Source organism: Triturus cristatus, chromosome 3_2 (genome assembly GCF_964204655.1).
Source record: "Triturus cristatus chromosome 3_2, aTriCri1.1, whole genome shotgun sequence".
NCBI classification, from domain to species: Eukaryota; Metazoa; Chordata; class Amphibia; order Caudata; family Salamandridae; genus Triturus; species Triturus cristatus.
This window is the reverse complement of record NC_140584.1, coordinates 1,036,948,168-1,036,955,619: the sequence shown is the minus strand read 5'-3', so window position 1 is coordinate 1,036,955,619 and position 7,452 is coordinate 1,036,948,168. Positions and strand designations below refer to the sequence as shown.

Genomic DNA, 7,452 nt, shown 5'->3' with positions numbered 1-7,452 from the left:
TACTGCATCTCCTGGTCAATTCCATTTCCCTTATGAATGATGATTGGATGATGGTAACAGCAAATTCAAACTTTCCTCGTCCTTCCAAAACAAGTGGACCATGAATCTGATGACTTCTATAGCTATCCTCCTTCAGAGCCGAGAGAGACTGGCCATTAACTGAAAATAAGATGCAACAGGTAATGATTGATGCCATGCATTGGCCGCAGAATGGCAGACTGAATGATGTAGATTTTGTTGTGTGTGTTGCGCATGAATTGATGTAATTGTGCACTGCCACTAATCAACTTTCTACAGAACACACTAATTTTCCCCTTCTTGCAAACAAGAAATGTGTACTTCTCTTGCATCTTGGTGATACATTGCTTTTAATTCAATACAGGAAGGGGACTCACTCAATCTGCGCAATGCAAATGACTGTGACTTAACAGCACCGTCCATCATGATGATGGCGAAAGAGACGGCCTGCAGCGTTAACGAGATGAGATGCAACAGGTAATGATTGATGCCATGCATTGGCCGCAGAATGGCAGACTGAATGATGTAGATTTTGTTGTGTGTGTTGCGCATGAATTGATGTAATTGTGCACTGCCACTAATCAACTTTCTACAGGACACACTAATTTTCCCCTTCTTGCAAACAAGAAATGTGTACTTCTCCTGCATCTTGGTGATACATTGCTTTTAATTCAATACAGGAAGGGGACTCACTCAATCTGCGCAATGCAAATGACTGTGACTTAACAGCACCGTCCATCATGATGATGGCGAAAGAGACGGCCCGTTAACTTAAGATGAGAAGGAACAGGTAATGAATGATGACAATTAATGGCATGCATTGGACACCTGACTCTGAGCTATTGGTCTTTGTGTTTGCGTTGTTTGTTGTGCACAAAGTGATGTCAAAGTGTACTAGTAGTAATCTATCTTTCTGTACACAATAAAGAATGACTCAAGTCAGTAATATTTATATTTCTACTCTGGGTGATTCATAAAAATTATACTTATACTGCAGGCCGATCTTCAATCAGTAAAAGTATCAGAGATGATGATGAAGTCAGGAGGAGGATGTTTCAGGAGTGGCATAAAACGGAAAAGCCTAAAGGTAAACACGTCAACAACAACCACAGCAGACCCAAATGTCTGTGTAGAAGTTGAATAGAGTGTAGCGGTGGGATGACTGCAGTGCATTGATTTTACTAACTTTAACTGTAAAATGCTATGTTTGGAATGGATAATGTGCTTTGCGTTTGTCCAACTCTTTGAGAGAAAAAAAAGGACTCTAAAGTGTTAACGTAGGATGTGCTAATGGTAAGCACTGTGGGCCTGATCTCTCCTGTTACTGTTGAAGGTCAATGCTGGAAACAGACTAGAGTAGAGATGATGCATATGCATACATGCCACCTCGGAAAGTGTTCTTGTTGCACTACACCATCACTTGTGCATTTGTTTTCACTTTCTTTCTCAATATCCCCTTTGGTTTTCAATCTAAAATTGCAGGCCGGGCCTTGGCCAAAACTTTGTAAAACATTACAATGCATATTAATTACCTTACCAATCAATCACCTTTTTTTTCCAGCCGGGCAGTGGCGAGTGGCGAGGCGACACACCCAAGATTGATGGATGAGAGGAGCAAGAGGAATGCCGAGATGCAAAAAACCAGTCCACATTTTTGACCAGGATAAGACAGTAACAGTATCCACTTTTAACTTCTTTTAAATAATTTGATTAATATCTTGTATACAATCTTTACAACAGTGTGTTCTTGGAGTTGTTATTATCAATCATCATTACGTTTGCTCTGTGTTTACGATTTATCACTACCAATATTTAAAATTTCTATTTGCTATCTGTTAAAGTATTAAGGCCGGAACAGAACAAGAAATAGAAGTGTATGTAATCCGGGTCTCATCATCATGCATGCATTGCCTTTTTCTCCCTTAACATATGGTAGTCTTCAATGATTTTCGTTTGTTTGTCTATGTATGCATACTGTTTTTCTATGTCAAACCTTTCCCAAAATCCCCCTTCCCATCCATTCAACAAACCCTAACCCTCTTCCCCCGGGCTGTGTGACTTATTGTCGAGGTGTAACTAAATTAAATGTACACCAATACTTAATCACACACTTGCTGGGGCGGATGTGGTGAAAGCAACACTACTTCAATTTCAATGCAGAGCGATGATCTTCTTCTGCTTGCCCACCCATGAGTAGGATATTTCAGAGGTTATTTTATTTAACAAAGGAACATATACCTCAGCATGAATTGCCGGCATTGATTGGATTTGTTTGTTGTCATTCCTCATATACAGCACTAACTGTTAGACTGTAGGCATAGTCAAGTGACTCGAGTCGACAAAACTATAGTTTGTAACTCTGTCTAGTAGGCTATCCTCATAATAACCACCATTCAGTTTTTTTGTCAAATATTTGAGCATATAATTGTTGCTCGGTTAATTCTGTGATGTACTTCATTCAACTACTCCTCTAACAGTCTCTCAAAGGCGATTGACTATCTCCTTTTCTTTTTTTGGAAATGCTGCCACCCTGCCAGTGTATACTACTACTACTATACTACCACCACCACCACCCCAATCATGGCATGTATGAAAAAGGAAACCATCTTCACCATGCAGCCAGTGCTGTGCCACAGTTGGACATAAACATCAAGCACCGGTAAGAGAGAAGTTTGGGGGAGGCAGAATTAATAATGGACATGTTGTCAATGATTTCATTTTCAAACATCACTCCAAAGAATGCATAGACTAGAGGACAGACTGAAAGTACTAGAAGGACCAGTCAATGAGTGAGGTGTGTCGCATCTATCTGTTTGTGTCTTATACAGTCAGCAAATTATTGAAATCAAACACAGGCTATGGGCGGCCATGCACCAGCAAGGAAACAGTGTGATGTAAAACAGTTACCCCACCTACAAAACATTAACAACATTGCATGTAACATAGAAAAATATATTTAATTTACCCTAACAAATAAACTAAACCCACAAAAGCTGACCCACCCACCTCCCTAACCCCAACCACTGTCCACAGTAGAAAAAAGTCAAACGCCAAACGAGTAAAGAACAGGAATTAAAAAAGGGGCAGTGACAGGGACTAACTGGTGGGGGGAACTGGAGGAGGACACGCATCTGACGCATCTCGTCCTCTAAATGGGCGACGCGGCGTCTAAGGCCGCGGCAGTTGCAGCCACAGTGGGGGGGGCCCCGGAGATGACACGGTGGCGGTGGGCAGCCGCCAGGCGGTGGCGCCGTACCGCTGGAGGGCGGTGGCTGGGGCCCGGGGCACTGGAGGTGGCTTCAATAGCTGCTGCAGTCTCCTCCTCCTCCTCGGCTAGGACCACCAGCTGCCGGTATTCATGCTGGATTGCCTCCAGCTTCCGGCGCCGTGCCTTGGCGGCCAACTCCTTCCGGTTGAGTTTCGGAGTTGCTGTGTATCAAAAAGAAAAAAACAAGACAATTGTAAAATATAGTCTTAATAAAACAGTAGGACAAGGTAATTATTTATACACATAGTGGCATGGTAGAGTAGCACTATAAAATAAAGCACAGTAGTACATAACATTTTAAATGGCGCCCGTCCTTCTTCCTTCCACCTGTCTTACACTTTTTAGTTGAACAGTGCACCAGGTGCTCTTCTCCATAAAACTTTCAAAGCGGAGTTGAAATCAGATAGATGAGGCCATTGGTTACTAAATACTCCGGCTCCTAGTCCTATACCAATTAAAGGGAATTCTAGTCTTCTAGTTCACTCTTCAAACGTCCCCAAGAACTCATACTTACTTACGACATCGGATAGCGGGCGGACTTTGTCCGCCCGCCATCCGACTGCTAAAAAGGGTGGGGGTCCCGTGGGGACAATTAATTAGGATGATGCGCCCGGCACAGTGGCGGGCGCACCCTGTTTTTTTAAATTTAAATTCTGGTTGGCTTTGCTGAAAGCAATGATAAAATGTTGTGCTGCAGTGCTTTTCCAAGCACAACATGACGGGCCCCGCACGGAGCCTGTCACGTTTTGCTTTGAAAGTCGGGGGGGTACCATAGCATCGGTAGGTACCCTCCATGGGGGCCCCCAAAGCATACTCTGCAATGTGTGCATGCCTTTCCGTGGCGGACGGCAATGCCGCCACGCAAAGGCATTCCAAAATGCAGATTATATGGCTGGCGGTGTGGTGAGAGAGACACCACCGCCATATTGAACCCTTTTCCGCCTGGACATGTCTGAATATTTTCTACAGGGATGGCGGGAGGTTTGCCCCTGCGGTGACGGCAGTGAATTCCAGCCGGCCCGGCGGGGGCAATACGCCCACCATCCTAATGGGGGCCCTAAGTCACAACTGTACAGTATACATATACATACAATACACCCTTGCAGTGAGTGTGCTGTCAAGTTCAACAATAGTTAAAGATTATGAATCTAACTTACCACCGCCTGCCACTGGTGCTGCCACTCCCCCTACCGCTCCGTTGCTATCTGCAACTGCCGCATCCTCGCCCTCGGCGTCGCCTTCGCTGGCCCCAGCAATGGTGGTCGGTAGTGCGCCTAGAAAACATTACACATTTATTAGGCGTCATATACACCTCCCCCCTATTGATCAGTAGCAAGGTTGAAAAATGAGTTAATACTAACATACATCACTAGTACAAATCAGGTAGTAGTAGAGTAGACACTAATAGTTATATGATCATTGTAGCCTTTGCTTGATTAGCCCTAGCCATGCACATGTGACGTTACCTTTACCTTGCAGCTTCTTAAGACACCTTTGAGCCCACATGACCTGCCTCACACTGCTACTGTCTAGTCTACGCGCTGCGTACAAGCGGTCAACAAACATTAACAAGCCACTTTTTTAGGAAGAACTGGTGTACTACTGTTACTGTTAGTCCATATTGCTTATCCATAGATGCTACACTTTTTGGCACGGCTGAGAAATGCTTGCAAGTTGCAATATACTAACGCACACCATTTCTTTTTTCGCATTACAGACGCAAGATTCCCTTCTACGAACCAGAGCTTCTGAACGATGCACCAACTACCAGTACTAGGTTCTTCTGAGGTGAGGGGTCCATTCACTCACATCTTCATTTATAAATGTATATAAACTAAATTGCTATGGGATGGTGGTGCTGCCTTCCACCACTGTTCGGTTATCATGATTTAATTCCCAACTGTATAAGTGTAACAATGTATATTGTTTTAATGTTATTGATTTGCCGGTTGGTGCTGCTAAGAAAACAGTGTACAGACCTTCTCAAATTGAAATAAACATTTTAAACTTACATAGACTTCGTGGTATTTGGTGTGGAGTGGACTAAGTTACACGAGTGAGCAAATTAAAGTAAGGGTGTGCATGTGAATTGCTTCCACGACAGAGGTTGGGTGTGTTATGTTCTGGGTTGTCTACTTGTTGGGTATCTTGGGGGAGGGTTCCGAGACCTAATAGGTATGACAAGACAGTACTATAGTCAAGCAGTGGCATTGTGGTGGGTGCGGAATTTCTGATTGAGGTGTGCAAGGAAGGTCCAACCTACCATCACCAACATCCTATTTTCTGGTGCAAATGTATGTGCAAGATCCCTACAACAGTGGTATGTCCTATAGGGTATCATATCAAAATATTAAGAAATCTGGTAGGGCTGTTGCTGTGAATTTTCAAAGCCTCAACATCAATAAGAGTAAAAGTAGTACAAGACAACGACCCAACGGATTGTACGAGCTACTGGTAAATACGAGTTTTATATTACAACCTTTCACAAAGAGTGGCACTGGCCAACTGGGCAAGACTAGCTACTACAGTACAGACAGATTGATAGGATGTAGTAGTACTCAGAGTCATCATAGCGGAGGCAGGGATAAGATTTTTGAAACCGTACAGATCGAAGGATAATTGGTGGTAAAAAAATAGCATTTGGAAACACAATATAGTTCGGGAGAAATGGGGCAGTAAAAGTTATGGAATAAGAAATATTATTAAAAACAAGAAGACTTACTGGGGCCAGCAGAGGAGCCCTCAGCGGTGTCCTCCTGGTGGTGTTCCTGTCCCGCCGACTGCCCAGTCCCTGTCGGTCTGCCCCTGGGTGCTGATGGACAGGAAAGATATAAGAAAGAGACAAACATTGATGGATGGTGTCAAACAAATACAATATTTTTCAATAACGGTAAAAAAACACTTATGTAAACAACAATTGCAATAACTACATTGACCGATCTCATCTGGTCAACATGTAATATCGGGGGATTCGCAGTTCGACTACTTAAGTTACTATTTATCAACAGTAATCCAGTCTTCCATTCTGATTACAGAAAACTAAGTTACAACTAAGCCTAAGTAGTAGTACAACGTACCACCCAACCTAGCCCACCTATTCCAGGCATGCCAATTGTACATTAAGTATGCATTTCCACTGTATTCCTCAACAATGTGTATGGTCCAATCATGGAGGACACATGAACATGACTACATTTTTTGTATACACCAAATTTTGGTTTGATTGATGCTGATCTGCTACTGCTAAGTAACTGCTAAGCCTACCTCCACTCATTGAACAAACTAGAAAAGGTTCTAAAGACTGCCGTACTAGCAGTACGTCACGTAACTGAGTGAGGGGGGGCATCACGCATACCACTAACCAATTAGAAGGTCCTTACAAAGTACCTAAACCTAAGTATCAATCCGCCCCTATCTATTAGTGACAGGACAAAGTAAGGAGTGGACGTGAGTCACTGTAGCATTACGTAACTTAATTTCTCTAAAATAAACTCGTAAAGAATCATGCTAAGCAAGCGCAAACGTAAAGCTGCAAACAAGTAAGATTAGTAGTAGCGCAGAAGAGCACCTGTGTCATAATCACAGAAGACTTTTAAACGTTTTTAACCTGGAATGTATTGTAAGCAGCAACATTCTAGCTGGTTGGAAGGAAAAAAAGATATTCGCAATATATAACATAGAGCAGAAGAACAGACACAAAGTTGTAATAATTAAATAGGTACTCACCAAGCCCCGGGACCTCCACTCCTAGCAGGTCCAGCAGGTCCTGCTCACGGTCCAGGATGTCGGACCACCGGTGCGTCAGCTGTGCCTGGGTGCGCCGGACACCAGAGATGCGCGACACTGCCCGGCGCACCTTCCCCCACCGCTGCTGACGCTCCCGGAGGCCGTACCCGGACCCAGGCCTGCCACCTGCTGCCAGGGTTGAGGGGAGGTGGCGCTGCACAAAGAAAATGAGTGCAGCCAACTCCACCTCCCCAAATAAGGCCCGTGCCTGCACCCCTTGTGGGCGCCGCCTTCCACATGGAAGGCGGTCGCGGCTCTGGCTGCGGCGAGCCCTACCCTTTGACATGGTTCTGGGGATGAGAGATGGGGTGGGAAAGAAAAGGTAATAAAATTAAAAAAGTAAGTAAAGGAAATAAATAGGCAATAGAAAGAGTGAAAAA

General features: G+C 43.9%; 1 long non-coding RNA gene across 1 annotated transcript; it reads right to left on the bottom strand.

Annotated features, from left to right (window-relative positions):
- Nucleotides 1-3,378: 3,378 nt before the first annotated feature.
- Nucleotides 3,379-6,101, bottom strand: LOC146859059 (uncharacterized). Its single transcript, XR_014979733.1, has 3 exons — nucleotides 6,009-6,101; nucleotides 4,444-4,560; nucleotides 3,379-3,447 (listed from the first exon to the last, which is right to left on the bottom strand). It is a non-coding gene; the product is annotated as an uncharacterized LOC146859059 (long non-coding RNA).
- Nucleotides 6,102-7,452: the final 1,351 nt, after the last annotated feature.